The 20,799-nt window shown below is 35.2% G+C and overlaps 1 protein-coding gene across 1 annotated transcript in view; it reads left to right on the forward strand.

Annotated features, from left to right (window-relative positions):
* Positions 1-20,799, forward strand: part of MARCHF1 (membrane associated ring-CH-type finger 1) — a 548,248-nt gene that overhangs the window by 196,725 nt on the left and 330,724 nt on the right. Inside the window, 1 exon segment of the mRNA XM_081136454.1 lies at positions 14,306-14,514. The gene's annotated coding sequence lies outside the window, so the exon portion shown is untranslated.

Here is a 20,799-nt window from a genome sequence, read left to right on the forward strand (position 1 = left end):
GAGCTGATTGCTTGGTTGACTTCATAATTTATTTGGCAATAGTTTTATTATATTATGATGCTATTAACATTGTCGTTATAATTACCTATGAGATTTCAAATTGAATTTAGTATCTGAGAGCTAATAAATTGGCACACTTTCAGGACACTTAGTAATGAACATACATTTGATAAAATATGCACACAATTTTAGTGGAGTAATGTCTTTAAGCATAACCCATTAGATTGATATTAGACTAATCAATTCAGAATTTCCAGTTATATTCTATAATCCTTACCTTAGAAAATAGTCAGTGTTACTTTCTAAATTCAGTTTCACACTGGAAGCCTTCCAAGGACAAAATCAAGTCAATTTTTTAAATGCAGGAGAGAAGAAAGTAATAGCAAACACATTTACGAGTGTTGAACATACTCTTAGTTTGAGTATTAAAGAGGAAACAAACATTGCCATGTGCATACTTAGTGCAAAATTCAAAACCATATTGATGTTTCAGAGATAGTTAACATTCACATCATCTAAAAACTTACATTTAGATGTATCAATTATCAACACACATTCATTCAAATTCAGAAGCCAAATTTTAAACAACCAAAAATACCTTTAAAGTTTCCAATTCTATAAATTTATTTTTTCAAATACTTTTATAACTTTGTTAAGGTCTCTGGGTTTGGGAACAAGAAACCTATATGTGAGAAGCCCAGCTATATTATTTCTTTTCTCAGTGACTTAAGGAAAATAGTTTCACTTCCGTGAACTTTGGTATCCTTGTTTCTAACACTGGGTTAATAATGACAGAGTACCGTGAGAAGTAAAGAAGTACTACACACAAGCAAAAAGTTTGTAAACTGAAATATAACTTTTTTTTGTAAACCCTTGGGCTATGTCACTTTTATTTTTTTTAATGAAATTTTCATTGTACGTGATATTTACCACACAAATCTGTTATTTATAATTTCAAATAATCATCCCATTGTCAAGTAATCATAATATTTATACTATTTATTCATCTTTTGAGTGAGCAATAGTAACAAATTCACAAATCATATTTTAGATTTTGCCAAATGCACTATTTCTTGGTCTTACTCTAATTTATAATACCTTACCACATACCTGAATCTTGGTTTCATGTACATACATTTGGTTATTTAAGCTTGTTCAAATTTTAACTCTGTTGAGTGGATTTATTAATCTGGCTGTACTTATTTAAAAAAGAATACTTTTATTTCAAACTTTATCCAATCATAGATGCTGTAAATGAATTAAGCATATGCTATAATAAGTATTTAAAAATACATCAGACTATATTTTGACATTTCTTTGTGACTATAAACACTAAAGGACTTGTCTTAGTATTTGATGGTGATTTATAATGCATAAGTAACCTATCTTGACTTTTAAAGTTCATAATAATCAAGGAAATACTAATTAATTTATTCATATATAGTATCCAGATTAATAGTTCTGAAAGTTAGTTGAATTATTGGCCACCTTTGAGAACTGATGTAAGATATTTTCCTTCTTCATAGAAAATTCCAAATATTGGAAATTTTATATAAGGTTTCAGAAGACTCCTGGATCCCTATTAAAGTCCATGAATCCATGGAACCCATATTAGGGTATCTTACTAAGTTAATTTAAACATGTGGGCACAACTTGTAACAGTGACACAAAAATGAAAGAAATATTTCTATAGTCCCACCTAGAGGTATTCATTTTTCCCTTGGCATTGATCATGTCATCAAATATTCTTATACAGCTTCCCTTTTAATAGTGGGATATTACATCATTGGATAGAAACATTATAGTTTTTCAACCAATCTTCTCACTCTTAAATAGGTAGCATACTTATTTTTTCAATATTATAACAAAACTACAGTGAAATTACTTGCAGCTAATAAAATATTTCCAGAAAAGGAACTGCAGAATGAAAGGATAAGGGCATGGTAACTACAGTTAATAGTACCACATATGTGAAAGTTGCTAAGAGAGTAGATCTTAAAAGTTTGCATCACAAGAAGAAAAATTTTTGTAACTGAAGACTCGAAAAAGTTCATTTTTTTTTTTTTTGTATTGGCAACCATTTTTATGACATTAATAGTATCCTGAAAAACAAAACAAAAAATTAATAATTTGGGAAATGCAGACTTATTTTATTATTGTATAATCATCCTGGGTATTTTAGCCTCAGTAAGGCTTTCTATTGTAGCCCTGGCGGGGTGGCTCAGTTGGTTGGAGCAATGTCCCTTACGCCAAAAAGTGGTGGGTTCAATTCCCAGTTAGGGCCCATGCCCAAGTCGCAGGTTCCATCCCATGAGGGAGACAATCAGTTGATGTTTCTCTCTCACATCGATATTTCTCTAAGATAATTTTTTTTAAAAACCGTTAAAAAAAGATTTTTATTGTATTTGTTATTTTGAATATTTTCTGGTTATCTTTTTGATGAAGCTGATGAATAGTCACATTTTAATATGTTAAAGTTGGATGCAAAATGAACAGTGAAACATAAGGCAAGGGCAAAAGTAAGGTGAGATTAATAGGCATATTTTTGACTCCTCAGTATATTTGCCAAAGAGAGATCACCGTGCACCCTCTGCATATTTCATTTGTTTTTTAAAGTAAATAAGGTGTTGAGAAAGATACTTTTAATAAAATTTCTCTGAATTTGAACATTTTTAATGTAATATATCCATTTTTCAGGGAGCAGGCATACATTGGAATTTTAATTAACATAACACATGCACAGAATCTAAAGCAGCAATATTCCACTTCAGCCTCTCACTCTGAGGCAATCACTGAAAACCATTCTTGCTGTTGTTTTTCTTAGCGACTGCAGTCATTAATCTTTATTACTTATACTTTTAATTCTTGCCAACATCTGTTAGCTCCCACAAGGATAGATGAAATTTAGCTCAGTTATTTAATTCCCCCCATCATTTCTACCCCCCACACTCTAATATTGTGAGATTACTGTGATTAGTTACTCTAGTGATAACTTTAAATACACACAGAATCTCCTATGCCTTGTTCTAGAAACACGTTAGCTTTTGTCTCTCTACAAAGTAAGGGACGTTCATATTCTCCATCCTGAACTCCATCATTTATTCAACTTCCCATAAGATTCTCATACAGACTTTTAGGGCGGGTTTTGTTTTTCTTACCCCATTTTTTTTTTTTTGGTAAGTGAAAGAATAGCATAGTAGTCTCATATGCTCAAAATTATCTTCTCTCCCATCTCCTTCCCTTCCTTCCATTTACATCCCCTCCTGAACATTTTCAATCCCTGACTCTCCTCTAACTTTCTCAGCAAAACATTTCCCTCAACGCTGTACTTATTCATTCATGCTGAAAATTATGCTGCAGTTATTACCAGTGCCACACCGATTTATGTGTGATAATGTATTATCTTAATCGCTAAATAGAGCCTTTTCATGTCTTAACTCCTCCGCTGTGCTATTTCCTCGTGCTTTCTGGCATATCCCACAGTGCCTGATGTCATTCTGGGCACTCAGTAAACATCCCACAGAGTCACTCAATTGTAAGTAAAAGAAGACCATGTTCACGTATGTCATTTATGATTAGGGTGACTCTTTTGTGTTAAGGCAACTCTTTCACAGACGATGTTTCTGCAAACAGGTAGTTTGATCTTGAGGAAGGATGCAATGATAGATGGCAGATTATTAAGCAAGGTTATTGCAGAGCAGTGCTTCATCTTCACTGACAGTTTATGATAAGAATAAAGGCTTTCAGGAAGACTATTAAAAATGTTTTTGCTGCATTTGAAAGTTATAAAACAATAGAAAAAGTGTGTTAGTGTCTGCTCTAAATTTTTCAACAAGCTAGATTCTCATTTTTTCTCCAAAAAGCCATCTTTGTGGAGAGGTGGTTTATTCCCTTTCTTCTACAAAATATTTCCATTTGTTACTATATTTAAAAAGATGATTAAAAATATTTTTGAAAAGTATTATTTATAAATAGAGGAAACAGTAATAGTAACAGTGTCTTATTGTGTAATGGTTTTCAGAAAATACAGCTGTCCTATAATTGGTTTTCCCTTTTCCAGGTGTTTTTGTTACTGACTATTGTCAACTTGTCAATTGTAAAACCTTTAGAAAGGTAGAAATCAGAAAGGAAAAAAGCAGACTTTTTCAAAAATTGTTCTCAAAAGAATACAGTGTTATAAGAAACATAATTTTTAAAAAAATCTAACATCTATTAGAAATAAAGCATTGTAAGAATTACCTATGGATTTAAAAACATCATTTGAAATGATGAAATTCTTCATGCATTTCTTTTAGGACTTTAATGGCATCTATCTACAAATCCTAGAGTAAACTAAAACGTTACCCTAAATGTCATCTTCAAGTAGCCCTAAATTTATTACTTAATAATCAATTAATAAATTTACTAAAAATCAGTACAAAGAAAGTGAAATTTAATAAGGTTAATATATACAACAATATATGACCACAAACACAATTTTACTCTTATTTAAAAGGAAAACTAGGATCTTGGACAATATCATTGCAGATGAATTAAACTCTCTGTTCTTTTTTTTTAAATATATCTTTATTGATTTCAGAGAGAGGAGGGGAGAGGGAGAGAGAGAGAGAAACATCAATGATGAGAGAGTCATTGATCGGCTGCAGCCCGCAACCCGGGCATGTGCCCTGACCGGGAATCGAACCCCGATCGCCTGGACCCCAGGTGGATGCTTAACTGCTGAGCCACGCCCGGCCGGGCTAAACTCTCTGTTCTTAAGTGGACATTTTATATGGTTATTTCAATATGACCTAAATGGTCATCATTTTCTTTCATGTCTCATTCATTTGCTAATTATAGTTATTTTTAGAAAAATGATTCTTGGGTAATTGCAGCCTCTTTTACAACAGATGAAAAATCACCAGATAATTTTAAAATTCTTAACAGAGAACTTTGTCTTTATTGCTTTATTATATGGATGCTATTCCCTATGTAACAGTAAACTTTTTATTAGGTGCTTGTTCTCTGAAGGAAGTGATAGCAAATTTAAAATTAGGCATAATGTTCATAATAGAATCAGTTCAGATTGTATTTTATTTTAAAACCAATTATAGATATTTGTTCATTGTGTGGTCTGGGAATAAATATCTCTTAATATTCTACTCAAGTGGTCCTACTTTTTCAACGTAACCTCCACAGGGACTAAAAATAATTACTAAATTTTATCAAACTCAGAAATTGTATCAGCAAATATTCCAGCCCCCCAAATTGAATTTATTCTTTTTAAGTATTTTAAATAAAGTTGTTTAATTTCTCTGTGTGTTTCTCTGTCTCCTCTTTTTTATACATTTATGTTCACTGAATGTTTTATTTAATTTATCATTTAATGCCTGCAGAGCTCTTAGGGTAGTAAATTAAGTTTGTTTTCTAAAATTTAGGTGCTTCTTATGATTATTTGGCGTCTGTAGTGACTGCCATCTGTGAAAAATTTTCAGGAAGTAATGTCTTGCTGAACACACCTTTTCAGTTCAGTGATTCATAATATGGCATAAAAATGGTTTAGAACCTCTAGGGTTCAGTTATTTTTCCTACAATTTTAAAGTCAATTTTCTAGATTTTTGACCTGTTAGTACTCTGTTGACTCCACATTCTTGGGGAAACGGCCAAACAATATAGAAATTTGTAATAGATATATTCTTTTGCCCACTACTATGACAGCAAAGACATTATTATAGAGTGCTTTGAGCTGGGTATCATTGTCACTAAAGCCTTAAGAATGTTGATTAACTGTTTGGCTTGGTGGCATGGACTGCAAGGACAGCATGATCAGGGTACACTGATGAATTCGATCAGCAACTCACACAATCAATATTGTATTTGTTCTGCAATCCATCAGTCAGTAATATGCATTAACATGTTGTTTTAAAGGTGTTTGGTGTAAAGCAGAGTTAAGTTTAATCTAAAAGCAGTCATCGACTATATATTCGGGAACTTGGTCAAGTCATATATCTCTTAGAGCCTCAGTTCCCTTCTCTGATAAATGGAGATAATAATTCTACCTAGAAAGATTATGGTAGGAGCCAAATGCTGTAATATATGTGTAGGGTGTCTGATATATTACTTGGCAGATAGTAGATGGTTCAACAAATAGTAATTACTATTGTCATCATTATTATTTTCTACAATATATTAACTCAAATTTATAATGATACTGTGCTTTTGCAACTCTGAAAAGTTACATTGTATAAACTACAGTTTGTGTACTACATATATGCAATTTTCTTATAACTCTTAGTTTTTAAAAAGTGCCATTCAATATAATACATGCATTTATATTTGACAGGTGGAAGTAATTCCTTTTACACAGAAGAGATTGGGTTTTACTGTGTAGTTGTAATCCTCCTTTCTTAGGTAGAGTTGGAAGGAACATACCCAATTTCTTTTTAAAAAAACTATTATTTAATCTTCACTATTCCTTTAAATGTGAGTACCTGTTTAATGATTGAAACATTTTATACAATTTTAAACTTCAAATATGAGTGGTTAAGACTTAGTGCTTACTCCACAACAGGCCACATGCCAAGAAGTTTACATGCATTATCCTATTTAAGTATTAATGTAGTGCTACTATGTTAATAATTAAATACATTTATCTAAAAAAGTGAAAAAGAACCCACCAGAACCTTACTGCCCTAGAAAATTGAAAAATCTAAATGATTATTAGTATTATTAAAAATAAGAATATTTGAGTAATTAATATATTTCTCTAGTTCATTAGATTTTGGAGACCCAATCATGAATATAGAGAACATTCTTTGAAAATGATATAATATACATCTGATAAATCTTTTGATTTATTTTCCTTAGAAAGTATAGTGATACTCTTAAATATTCAAGATATCGTTTTCAAATATTTTATAGTATTTCATACTTTATGCCCTTTAGTCATTTCAGTGAATATCTTTTCTCTATGAAAATTTTTTAGAGTAATAACTTTAAAAATCTTTATAACTTCGAAGCTAAGTATATTAGGAATCTGTTCTATTACTTATGCCTCCTTTTAGACCTTTCATGTGCAGAATTAGTGTGTGTGTGTGTTTAAGATCCTTTAAGTTGTAGATAAAGAACATTTTAATGGACAAACAAAATAAAGTCAATAACTAGACAGTTAAGTTCTTTACACTTATTGCCACAACTTGATGGCTCAAGTCTTCTTGTCATAAGATCTGATACTTTTTATCCCCTGTGCTTTTCTCTTTTATTTTCTTCGCTATGCTTTGTGGTAAGTCATCATAGTAGCAGACCCTCTGCCTGTTTATATTGAATCCTACTTTACTACAGTATATTGCCTCATAGCATTACTATCTTTATCCAAGGAATGGTCTTCCGTGCAAAGGATAAACACAACATCTAATGTCACAGAATCCTCAAAATACAAGGTACTTCGGAAATGATTGAACCCAGCCTTTAAAAATATTTTTAAATTATTTCCTTAATTGTCCTAATAAGTGGTTGTGTATTCGCTACTTGAATGTTAAAATTTGTTCCTAAACTTTAAAGTTTAGTAGCCTGTTTTATTTTCACAGAGCTCTGTCATAGTTTTTCTTCTAGTACTGACTCAAATAGACCTCTAACTGCTGGACTATATTTAAGACATTATTTCAAAATACACCCGGCTTGCCACTTGAATTCGACCACCTCCCACCCCCACCCGCCCTCCTTTCCTGGCTCCTTCACGCATCGGGTAACAGGAAATGCAGGCGCTGCTTGGTGCTCTTCCTTCTCAGGCTGCTCTTTCAACTGCTTTCTCTGCTCCTGGCTCTCACTACGTCGTCCTTGGTCTTCTCTTTCTCTCCTAGGCTGTTTCCCACTCTCATCAGCGGCCTAGTGCCCTGGCTCTGGTTGATGCTCAGTCGCATTTCCTAAAACGATATGCCTCTCAGCACCCAGTAAGTACTGCTCCTGGGCTAAGACTCTGTCCCCAGGACCCCTGCTTCCCCTGGTCCTTTATCCACACTCGCATCCCGTGTATCGTGCCTCGTAGTCTGTCCTGGTTTTTGCCTCTCATGTGGGCTGTTTTCCTGTTGAGCACGCCCGCCTGCTTAAGGGAGCCCGGATCTCCACTGGGATATCGTTTCTACTTTCCTGGTTCTCCAAGCACCACACCTTTCAAGATGCGCAGGTTTCAGCAAGTTGAGTCCTAACTTTTGTGCACCTGTATTTGCCTCTCAGCAGGAAGGGTTACTAATCTGAAGCAAAACTTCACTGGCTTTGGTGAGGAAGAGAGTCTATCGTATAGAGCTAAAAACAAAGACATCTGAGTGCTTTCACTAACTCTCTTACTCAGTATTGGAAGTGCGGACCTGTAAATTTATCCTCTTGAACATTACTTTCTTCCAGAAAGAGGTCATATCTTCTTAGCTGCCTGAATATGGAGTGTGCAATGATTAACCAAAAGTGTTTTAATTCATTGAAACATTAAAAACATAAGCAACAAATTGGAAGTTAAGATTTTAGTTATTTCTTATTTTCCATTAGGATATTACTTTTTATCATGGTAAATTAAAATGTTGATATAATATACTCATCCATGTCAGAAAATAAGTTAGAGCATAGCATTACTTTTAAAATAACAATTCACACAAAGAGACCAGTAGGCGAGTTTAGTAAACTTTTTCTCTGGGTCCATTATATTAGCTACTCAAAGCTGATGAGTATCTTATTTCTTATTTTATTTGCTTATTTCTAAAAGTCTGCTATGAATATACATGCTAGTTTTAAAAAACAGGAATAAGCAATCTTATTCTTAAAAGGATTAAAGATAGTTTTGTGTACTCCATGTTCTCTTAAAATACATTGTTCACCTGGGTTTATACCCACTTAGTTCTCAGGCTCTTTTATCTTGGATTAAAAAAATCCAGAAGCTACAAAAACTCACTTCTGTGAAAATACCCACTTTACCCAAATTTCTTCCTCTGAGATAAGGGTGGAAAGGTCTGAAGCAAAAAGTGATTTGAGGATCTTCTGCCATGACTCCATTCCCCATAGAGGCCAGCCCATCTTTTTGGGATGACTTCTGTATCTTTTCTGAAAATATGTGAAGAAGTAGATATTTGCCCTAAGATTTTTCCCGTTTGCTCCTTATGTAGTAGATACACTTACATTTGAAAGTTACAGAGAATATTAACAAAGGTTAACCTGTGCATTTATATACTTGGAAAGTAAGACTGAGTTAAACCTTAGTTGCCAAACTAATTTTATTTTTTTTAATAAAATTTTAATTTAATTTGTTTTGTCAATAAAATAATATACAGCATAAAATTTGATTTTGTTTAATCCTAAACTATGTTTATAAAGCTAATTAAATATTAACATATGCATATATTCCTTAGAATTTTTTATTTCTAACACATTTTTAGAGAATAGAGTGAAATGCTTTTTTTCTTTCCCACAGCAAATTAGAAAGAAGCAAAGATTAGTCCTATGAACTTAATAAGGAGATTCTGTTTCTGATGACATTCTTTTGTCATGAGCATAATATAAAAAACAAAAACTAGCTCAACTGACCGTTTCTGTGCCTGCTGTAATTATCACATATCTTATGTCTCTGTGCAGATAGCTATTGATTCTACAAAAGACTGAAATGAAGTCCTTGGCTGCATTGTATTCTGCTTCAACCTCAGAAAATAGATGTGGCCAAAATTAGGACCAATACTTTCCGGAAAATAAAATCAAAGATCTTGAGAGTTTATCTCATGTTCATGTTTCAAGGTTGATCATCCAATTGCTTCTGAAAGATCTTCAGGGACAGAATTTTAACATTAAAAAGATGTTGTTCTAATTACAAGAGATAGTCGAGCATACCAAAATAATTGTGTTTGGATTCCAGAAATCAGACAGAATCCAAGAGAAACACACCACATTGGAAATCTTCATTACATTGCAGATTTTTTATAAACTGAGAACTAGAGATTTTAATTATTTTTCTGTTTTATCTTTCCCTCTCATTATTCCCATTGATCTTGTTTTGTTTGCTTGAGTTATTTCCTAACTCTTCTAAACAAGCATATGCTTCAGCATTTCCCGGTAAAAATAGCTTTCAAATCTAAGTTCCTTTCTCCTTTCTTTTACAAGACATCATAAAGTTTTTGTTCAGTGGTATCTTGCTCCTAATTCTGCCCTATAACCTCTAACGGTGCCTTTGTGATGGCACAGTGAAAACCCACTCAGTCCAGGTTTCCTCTCTTTCACCAGGGATGTGCTATGAAATATCTTCCCCAACTCAGAATGCTTGTTTCCATTTTTAGAATTCACTCGAAGTTCTTAGCTTTATTATTTCTATATTCTCTACCAATGCATTTATAACTTTGGCATTGCTTGGCATAGACTTTATCTTTCTTCAGGCTCTTGGCCTGATTTCTCCCCTCTCCCCTCCCAAGTTCCAGTCAATGTCATATTAGTCTAATGGGCATAATAACTTAAATCAATTGATAACCTTAAACAATTCTTTCCTGTTACTTAAAATAATGCCCTGCACTCCCGCACGCCAGTGTCACACTCATCTCTGTGCCTTGAAGTTACTTCATCGTCTTATCCCTAGCAACCCCCAATTCCTCCTTAAGATGAACTATTCAGACCTATGATGATTTCTTGATGCTCAAGCCTTTTTTTTTTAAACTTACAGTTAATATTCTGTATTATGTTTCAGATATTGATGTATTGCATCATATGTTTTTCAAACTAACTTGCCTGTGTAAGTCATATCTCCCTAAAGACATAGCAAACTCCTTGACTGTGAAGATTGTCCCACATAATTTTGTACAGTACCCCCTGCCCCTTAATTCCTAGCATGGTTCCGACAACACAGAAGATGTTCAATAGATGTTGGTTGAATTGAATTATCAGTCTGTCCAGTTGATGCATCAGCAGATATTTACTTGGTTCCTTTCCTTTGCCTAATACTGTATTCCTTTTCTTGCTTAATTACAATCTAAATAAACCCTGTAGAGGCCCTCCAGTTTTTTCTTGAAGCTGGAAACGTTGAGGGAGAATTTAACAGTAGAGAATTATATGCATATTTTGTTTTATTTTCCTTTTAAATTAGAGACAACCTATGTCATGGAGAGCAAGGAGAACACCAAATCAGAATTGCTTGGGAAAGCTGAGGTTCTAGCATTAAAATTATAAATCATAGCTACCAAATTTAGGAGCCAGAGTCTGTAATTTAGGTACTGTTCCCAGAGCCAGAGGGCTGGAAACCAGAAGGAGAAAGCAAAACAAATGTAATTCTGGCTGTATGGCGTAGTATCAGGTGGAGAGTGAATATTTCAGGGTGGCTTCTGCAATAATTATAGTAAATAATTTCTGTGGAAATCAGGTTGGGAAATCTTGATCATGATCATGTATGGTGATTGTGTGTGTAGATACAAATTAGCTCAGTGATTCCAGAATCCATGGCACTTCTCTGGTCGCGAGGTCAGTACCTGTACATGCTCAGTTGCTGAATGCATTGTGTCTCCTTTATTCATAGGGTTTAATTACTGCACAAGAGGGACTGGGCTCTCCTAGGAGAAATACATTCCACAGCAGTTGTTTTAGTTTTGGATTGTTAGAGAATGAGTCATCCCAGAGACACTTCATGCTTCTATTTGGCAGAGCACTTTGGGAGCTGCTTAAGGAAAGGTGTTAATGCGAGTCATGGACATTAGCTGATGTGTGTTCCAAGGCAAGAGAGTAGTGGAACACACAGAGTGTTAAAAGCATGTGTTTTGGGTTTTTTCCCCTTCTGATGCAGTTTGAAAAATTTAAAAGCTCAATTTATGGCATCACCTAATACAATAGTAGGTAAATGTTTGTTAAACATCCTGATTATTAATGTTCCTTGTTATTATTGAAGTATTTACTTGAAAAGACATAATAAACTTTTTCTTGCTTAATGTGAAAAATACTCTAGGAAGTTAAGTATCTTTTTTTTGAAATTCATTTCATTTTCTAAATTTTAAGGTAAAAGAAAGCTAATGAAATAACCCAACCACATAAATCAAATTAACTGGAAATTTAAATCTGATTTTTGAAAAATCTCAGAGTAAACAAAGGATAAATAAACCTTACATGTATAATGAGGTCAAGGATTAAGACAGCCATTTAGTTAATTCAAGCTAAAAATCTCCTTTCCTGTAACTTCAATGAATATTTTAAGCAAAAGTACTAAAGTCTAAATTATTTGGAAAGCTGCCTTAGCTTTTCATGGATGTAAACACTGAGAACATTACTTTTCTAAACAGATTCATAATTTACATTTTAGTATTTGTCACACACTATTGAAGTTATAGACTTCTATTTCCAACATTTCCTTAATTAAGACAGTCCTTCCAGATAGAGGGATTAAGGATTATTTTTAAAGTAAGAAAATGACCACCTCACAATGACAGGCCACATAGGTGTTTTTTAGGCATTATCAACTTAACTTTGGGACATTTTTGGAAGAGTTTGGCTTTTAGTCACTTCATTAAAGCATCTGTGTTTTACAGACACACTTGGTAAACTAAGAGTGTGATGGACAGGTCCAGGTTTAGGGTTACTTAACTCTGTTCTTGACCATTTTAAAGCATGAGATTTGTCACTAGACAAACTTGAATGTGCTTATTGTTCTAAGGTTATTTTATTGATATACTGCAATGATTACTGAAAGTGGTTTGTATCAGATTCAACGGTATTTTGAAGAAATGCCCAGCTCAGGCTCCCACTGCAGCCCTACTGAACCTGAATCGATGGTAAAACGAGTCTCAGGTATTCCTCTGTGTGTTATTACCATCTCTGCAGGCAGCCTGATGGGTGGCGGGGTGGCAAATTTAGGAACACACGGTTGGAATACACTTGAAAGTACGTTGAACTATTTGTTTCAGCAGATATTTAACTCAAAGATTTTTTTTAGCAATCTTTACATTGATTGTCTTAATTGCCAATGAGAGCACCTGCCCTTTTCTCTTTATAACTCTATCCTGAGTTTAAACAAATTGGAATGTCTTATAGGAAATGGCATTCTTGGTGTGGAATACAAAGCCGGTTGAAGAAGAAGTGCAGCTAGAAACTACTTGGAAGCTCTCCTGTGTAATTAGGGCCAAATTAGAACTTACACGCAGTGCCTGAGGATAGACAGAACAACAGATTTTCTAAAATTTTCTTCTTTTGGGGTAAGGAAACACAAAAGAGAGTGAGATCTGATCTATTCACCATGTCCAGAAAATATGAAGTGCATGTATTCAAAATGAGAACAAAAAATTCTGTCCTTTTAAAAACAGAACACCAAATACCCTAACAAAGAATACAGGATCACAGGGGGAAAGTGATTTTTTTAAAAAGTTAATGTATTTTGAGAACTCACTTCACTAAGAGATTGTTTTTGTTTTCTTTTTTAATATGAAGGGCAGAAATTTGGATCAATTATTTATTTTTTTCCAAATTGTATACCTATTAAGAGGACAATAAAGTACTTAGCAGAGTGTTTCCTTCTTGGAAAAGCAAGGAGAGGCTACTGCTGATTCTAACAAATATATTTCAGGGAGCACAGGAATTGCAATAAAGCTGAAATGTGTAGTGTGGTGCTGTGTGTCTCCGAATGATGCCTTCTGACTCCTAATGTCTTATTAAGGCAGGTGCGGGACATGTTAACTCTTTTTTACCACCATCCAAAGAAAGACATTTGCACTTGCTCCCAATTCGTGTCTCTCTCTCTCTCTCTCTCTCTCTGTTTTATTTTTTAACACCTCTTTTGATCCTCTTCACTTCTAAACAGATCCTTTGGCCTAAGCAGATTATTGCAGAGGCATGAAGGACACAGCCAGCTAGTCATGCTTTTCAAGGAAGAGCTTTGGCTCCAAATAGGACACTAAGCTTCTCAGCCTTCTGCTTGTTTACTTAGTCAGCAGGATGCAGAGTCTCTGGGTGCTTAGTGGACCCCTGGGGAATCGGGAGAAACAAAAGCAGAAGTGGCAGCCGCTGCAAATGTGGGCGTCTGTGCCATTAAAGGAAGCAGTTGCTAATAGGGGCCTGTGAGACCCAGGTTTCCTTGGTTTCCATGACAGTTATTAGGTACCATAGAAATTGAATTGTCTCCCACAATGCTCTTGGGGAGAGGGGGTGCTCCAGTGACAAAGCGGTGCAGTTGTGACTTGCAGTAAATCATCCTTCTGAGAGAGAACCTTCCCGGGGCTCCTTGTTCTTGCGTTTCTTTTGGACTCCCTTACAGCGGGTTTGACATCTTGGCCAGCGACCCTCCCTTCCTCTGCACGGTGTCTCAAACACTATTTCTCCCCTTCTCGTTTAGAACTCAGCTTGGCAAAGCAAGGATATGAGCAGTCGTGCAGGTGGGCTGCCCGGGGCGCGCGGAGAGATAGGGCCCCCCGTCAGGGACCGGCAGCCCGCAGCCCTGCCACCATGCCCCTCCACCAGATTTCCGTGATCCCAGCGCGGGACACTGCCAGCAATGGGAGAAGCTCAGTGGGCAGAAACAAAGAGAAGAGCAAGGAAGCCGAGGTAAGAGGAGCTGGGTTTCATAAGACGGGGCGGCCACGCCAACCGTGCCAACGCTGCCCTGCGCCGCAGGATGCGGCCGCGGCTGAAGGGCAGCTGGGCCCCCGCCCTCGGTGTGCGACAGGGCATTGGAAGGGAGTCACTTGTCACTAACAATGACATAGCAAATGTAGCCTCTGTTTTCTGAATGAGGAAAGGAATCCAACCCATAAGGACACTTGCTGCTTGACAGATAAAACGTTTGCGTCTTTTCCTAAGCAGTGTACAGGGTCACTTTGGGCCTTTATGGCTGCCCTGGATGGCTGTGGACAAGGCCGTTGTCCACTTTTAGACAGTGGGACTGTTGATGCTTGCTAATTCTGCTCCCTACTCATTAAGCCAAAATGTTTGACAATGACTTTCTTAATAAAGTGACAGAGAAACCAGAGATGTGACAGCTGTGTCGCTGAATGCATAACATGAATTAAGGTGACACTTCACTGCCTCATAAGATCTGTTGCTCTCCATCTACATTCCCAGTGCATGCATGTGTAGTGCTTTTGTTTGATGTCTGTTTCGTTTTTTTTCTTCATGAAAAAAGCATTATTTGAAACTGGGGCTAGAGAAATACAATATTTAACTTATTACAGTTGGGCTTTATTTTATAGTGAACTTTAGCAGCTGCTGTTCTAAGTTAAACTGCCTGAAAGATCAGATGCTGGGAACTTACTTAAAGTGTTTTAAGAAAAAGGCGGAGCAGATTGCAAGGATGTTGGGTGAAACTATAAATGTTGTGTTAAAAGGGAACTTGAGATAGAATGCCAGATACTGTAATCCTCTTGTCTTTTTAATCTATTAACTAGTCCTCAAGTCTTACTAACTTTGTAGAAAATGAGCTTTCCCTACCTCCAGTCCTGTATGTTAATCTTTATTCTAAAGAATAGGCACTAGGGACAGAGGGAGCATAGACACAAAACCAAAACGAAGCAAAATGAACTCTCAAAGGCAATGGAGTGGAGTGTCAGGGTGTACCTGAGAGGAAGAGAGTAGGAAACTCAAACACACTTGCATATGAGAACTGACATTTTGTACTTCATTTGAACTAATTTTGAAATGTCCTTGAGGACCAACGAGATCTTGATGTGGCTAGAATTTGTACAAAACTTAAAGAGGTTTGTCTTACTAATTTAGTGTGAGAGATACTTTTACCTTAGTTATCTGGAGTTTACTAAGGCACTTTGGGTATTTCTGGAGTTTCTAAGAATGAAAAATCCTTGTAAAGTCAGGAAACTTATCAGCTTGTTATTAATTGAAAATATTCTCTTAACGATGTCTCCTCTTTTACTTGGTAATGGGAATACTGGAACTCCAAAGAGCTGTCTGTTGAGTTTATTGGCATGGGGTGGGGAGTGGAGGACATGAAATCCGGTTTGGAATTGCTAAAAGCAGATTTATGAACATTATATATGAATGTCTTCACTCATTATCTTGATTCTTTGGATGAAGTTAGATGAGATAATTTTGAAGGAAACTTCATAAGATGACATTGGGTGGCAGTTTTGATATCTAGAATGATCCACATCTGAATGATGTTTGGAAATGAAAACAGTTTTGTTTCCAGATCCCCCCACCCTCCTTCTTTGGCATATCGCACCAGAAATCTGCTATTGATGTCTACCTGGTGGTCAATCAGATAAAGCTGGGATGGCTGGCTTACGTGACTTTTGGAAAAACTCAAACAAAATTTTTTTTCCACGTTAGAAATAATAATGAAATTATTCTACCTCAAATAAAAATACCCACAAATCTTTATTCAGATATCGATGTTAAGCCACATTTTCATACATCCTCACAAATATGTTAAAGAAGTGCTTATTTATGTATAGCTGCATTTCTATCAGGGACAAACACATTTAGTATGTCACAAGGTGAATCAGTGGGCATTCTTAAAGAAAAAGTATGTTAAATATGGGAAAAAGAAAGAAAGCTCCCAGCCTACATGTTATTTTTAAAAAGAGACGTAGTTGTAAGAAAGGGAAGCACTTTTCCAGTTTTAAATACTTCTTGGTTTTTTATAGGATGGAGTTTCATGTTTTTCTTTCTTTGAGAGTTTTTTTTTAAACATATTAAATCTTATTAAAGAGGTTATTAAATCTCTTCTTTTGATGAATTTAATCAATAATCTAAAACAGTTATAAATGCCATTTAAGGAGGGTAAATTAAACAACACTCACCCTGTGTGTTGGAAAGCCAGAGGAATCTGTTCAGGACCAGTGTTGACTCTCTAAAGGAAGGCAGAACACCTTATACACATAGGGGCTTTTTCTGATGACCAAATGAGACACAGCCTCCTTTGAAGTTTCTTCAGTGTATTTTGCTTGTCTTAAAGCTATTGAACCAATATGCATGCACATATGGGGCAAAGGATCTAATTTCAGAATTAAGGATTTGCTAATTTAAATGTGAGCAAATTTAACTTATTCCATTAGAAACTTAGAAGCTCTTGAATAAATGAACCTATAAACTTTATATCTAGGTCTTTTTTAAGGAATATAAAGAAAATATGGAAACTACTTATTAACTGTTACTGTAATCCAAAAGAGCTAAGCTGTGAAAATAATAACATTAAAATTTTTAAAAATAATAATTCTAACTCCAAGCTTTATAATGAATGAATAATGATACATTTTGCAGGGCATAGCATTATAATTATTTATGTATTAGCTGAATAACCCCAGAAGTGCAAAAACCAAAATAGCATTTTATGCCAATTTGGATATCATTGATATTAATGTTTAGATGAAGGATGCAGATTTATTGTCAAAGACATCAGCTCTAGAGGTTGTTCGGGCAGTTAAAGGACAGTGCCTCAGACCTGCATTCCAGAGACAAGATTTTATTAGCACAACTCGATTATTAAAGGATCAATCTCTTGTGAAGTGGATAGACTAATCAGAGTTATGGAAGATTTATATATATGCAGCTGGTCATATTTATTCATTTACCCCAGAGATAATAGAATGCTCCAGAAAAGTTAGAGAAAGAAAATTAGTAATCAGACTTTAGTTTGTAGCGTGGAATCAATGACGGAAATTAAATGGTTCAGGGTAGGGATAGTTCATCTACACCGTGGAAAGCTACAACATTGGGAAAACCATGGAGGGAAATAGCTTTCTAAGGAGGTTCATAGCTCTAGATCTCTCCAGATCTCTCCTTCCCTAGTTGAGTATGGAGACTGGTCAGTTTAGCTTCTTTAAATCGCATTTGCCTACTTTTCTAAGTGGGCCTCTTTGCCTCTGTTTATCCATTTTTCCTTCTTTTTTAGATATGTTAACACCACTTATTAAGCTGCATTTAATTCATATTAGGGATTCCAGCCTGTTAAGACATCTATCTGTCTCTTACTGGAGTAATCAAATTCTTACATCTCTCGAGGTTACTTAATTTCACACTCTGTAACTGGAAATTAGGATTGTGTAAACTTCAGTGTTTAGTCAACCTCAAGCACAAATTCCTTATAACTCTCTGGGATTTATAAGCAAATATTTCTAAATCCCACTGTATTTAAAATATAGAGATGAACCAACCAAGGGTGCTATTGCCACTTAATTGCATGTTGCCATACCATGTCAGCACAGAGCTGGGGCTTAGACAATGGGAGTTATATCAGAGGAGAAAAGAGGCCATGAGCCCTTTCCTTCTACCTTTTCCCCACTCCCAAACTGACCATGCATGCCAACCATGCTTTAGAAGATTTTTTTTTGGGGGGGTTGGTGGGGGAGAAAAACCAAAACAACAAAAAACCCTTTTATTTACATGTACATTTTTCCTTTACTGCTTTCATGATATTATATTTCTTTACTTCAGTTTTTTCTCTTCTTTTCTAAAAAGAATATTAACTCTCCTTCCTTTTTCTGGGATATCCCTTTCAGGGTCTTGTGTGTGCCTTTCCAATGATAGCCCAATGGGCCACCTTTCCTTACAGTAGCTGCTGATCTGTTAATTGGCAATCCTTTCATGAACTTCAGTGATTTGAAAAAAAATATGGCTCTGTAGTATATATCTTTCATTTAAAACATAGTGGATAAATTAAAGATTTATTAATTCTACTTTTTAGTAAGTCATAAAGACTAAAATAACATATTTAATCTTGGAATCAGAGCTTAATTTGCGATTAGACACCCTAATTTCAAATTCTATGTGTTTCTTTGCAATTAAGGTTCTATAACCTTTTCTCATTTCTTAAGCAAAATGTATAGAATCAAAGTATCTCAAAATTAGAAGGTTCCTTAAGAATTCTTTATCTTAATTCCACAGTTGAAACCCATAGAGAAAAAATAACTTGCCAATGTCGAACCACTATTTAGTGGTAAAGTTGGGACAAAAACACAGGCCTACTGACTGCCAGTCTAGTGCTCTTTCTATTATTATTGCATCTAATGAGTTTTTTTTCAAGGAACAGAATTATAATCCCCAAAGTTAGAAGAGCTATATCATCCTCAAAACTGTTAACCTCTCAATGGGAGGAGTTTGTATATCTTGTTGTTATAGTTTTCTACCCATGACTCATAAAGTCAGGCAGGATATAAAAGGGGTTCTATTTATAGAATATAAATAGAATTAATTTCATTAAAATTTAGAAAATAAGGTAAAAATTAAATAATAATGGACAAAATTGCTTAGGGATAAAACTGGATTGAGTGAGATTCAGGATAGTACCTGAAATTGAGTCTTGGCTTCACCAAAGCCTTTTAACCTTGAGTAAGTCACCTAACCTCAACAACTTGTCCCCTAAAGAAAAAAGTATATTTACTAGTAAATGTAGAAAAGAACAATATTTACAACTATATCTCACTTCAAAAATAAAAGCATTGTATTTTCTTCTGTTACTCCTTTAACATAACCATGTGGTCATGCTCCATTCTAGGTATACAAAGACTATGATTGTCTTCAAAGGCATACCAAAGGTCTTGGAATAGTATTGTTCCATTTAATATCATTTTGTAATAGTGTTGATGAGGTGCCATAGGAACTTAATTCTTGTTTGTGTCAATTAGCCTATGGTTGAAATTGGTTTCATCATACGTCTTTTCACTTAAAGCCACAGAACCTACCAGCAATGTTAAGTGAGGACTTACTATATTTGACTCAGACAGGACAGAGCCTGAGTAGTAAGGACTCAACTTTTGTGGACACTCATTGTCTCTACTGTGCATCATTCATTCTTCCTTCTGGCAACAGTTTCAGAGAACCAATCCTGCCCGTTCTCAACCATGTTTTTCAGGGTCAGCCTTGGTTTGCTTAATCAGTGAATATATCATAATACTCTGTCATAGTAATTGGTTCAGGAATGGATAAGTAACTCCATCAGAATCAATGACACATGTTGAGCCTTTTGAACTTTTGGAGGAAGAGAGCCTTAATTGGTCCTAGAAACCTCTAGAATAGTCTTGTTCTCTTCCTCTGGATGGTTTGTATGAGGATATGAGGTTTAGATCTGGATATTGTAAAGGAGAAAATTGGAGCTTCAGGGGAACCAAAGATGTTCCTGATGCTGGAGCTGACTTGGAAATAGGACAGAGAGAGAAAGAAAAAGTAAGTTCTGAGTGATGTTGGTTAAGTCACTAGGTCAGTCCTTGCTTGAAACCAACCCTTGCTCAAAACCAAACAACTTCCCAGTGAAGTGGTTCAATATATTTTCTTTATTGTTTAAGCCATTTTTTGGTTGTTATAATACGTACAACATAACAGAGCTCTAAGTGATTCTCCTTTGCCAGAGTGTGGTTACAGTAGTTCCCTGCATTGTTACCTGTGCAAGGACTTACTTCCGAGATTGAGAATAGCTGGGATTCAGGTAAAGCAATCACAAACATTAATTTATGAATAGCCTGTGTACATTTACCCAGAATTCTCTGTATTAACTTAACCAAATAAAAGACATCTTTAGCAGGTGTGAATCTGACTGTATAGGGGGAATGCCAGGGGGTAGAAAGACTAATTCTCTTTTTCATTTCTCCAGAAGAGCACTTTTCAATGACTCTCTGGAGTCTAAATTGACTATTAGAGTCCCATGTGCTTAGAGTGAATTCCACTGAGTATGCTAATAGTATTAAAATACTTTTATATAATGAAACCAGCAAATTTCCGTAATACTATTGGCTTTCAGGAATGAAATTAGCATAATTCACTTTAACTTTTCTTGTTTAAAACAGATGTTGTGGGTTATTGCATTAGTAAGTAAGACTGAATAACACATTTATTGACTATTAAATGAAAACAATTAGTAATTGCTAGTATACCCTGGTCAGT

The sequence above is a fragment of the Miniopterus schreibersii genome (assembly GCF_964146895.1).
Source record: "Miniopterus schreibersii genome assembly, chromosome: 4".
In the NCBI taxonomy this organism is placed as follows: Eukaryota; Metazoa; Chordata; class Mammalia; order Chiroptera; family Miniopteridae; genus Miniopterus; species Miniopterus schreibersii.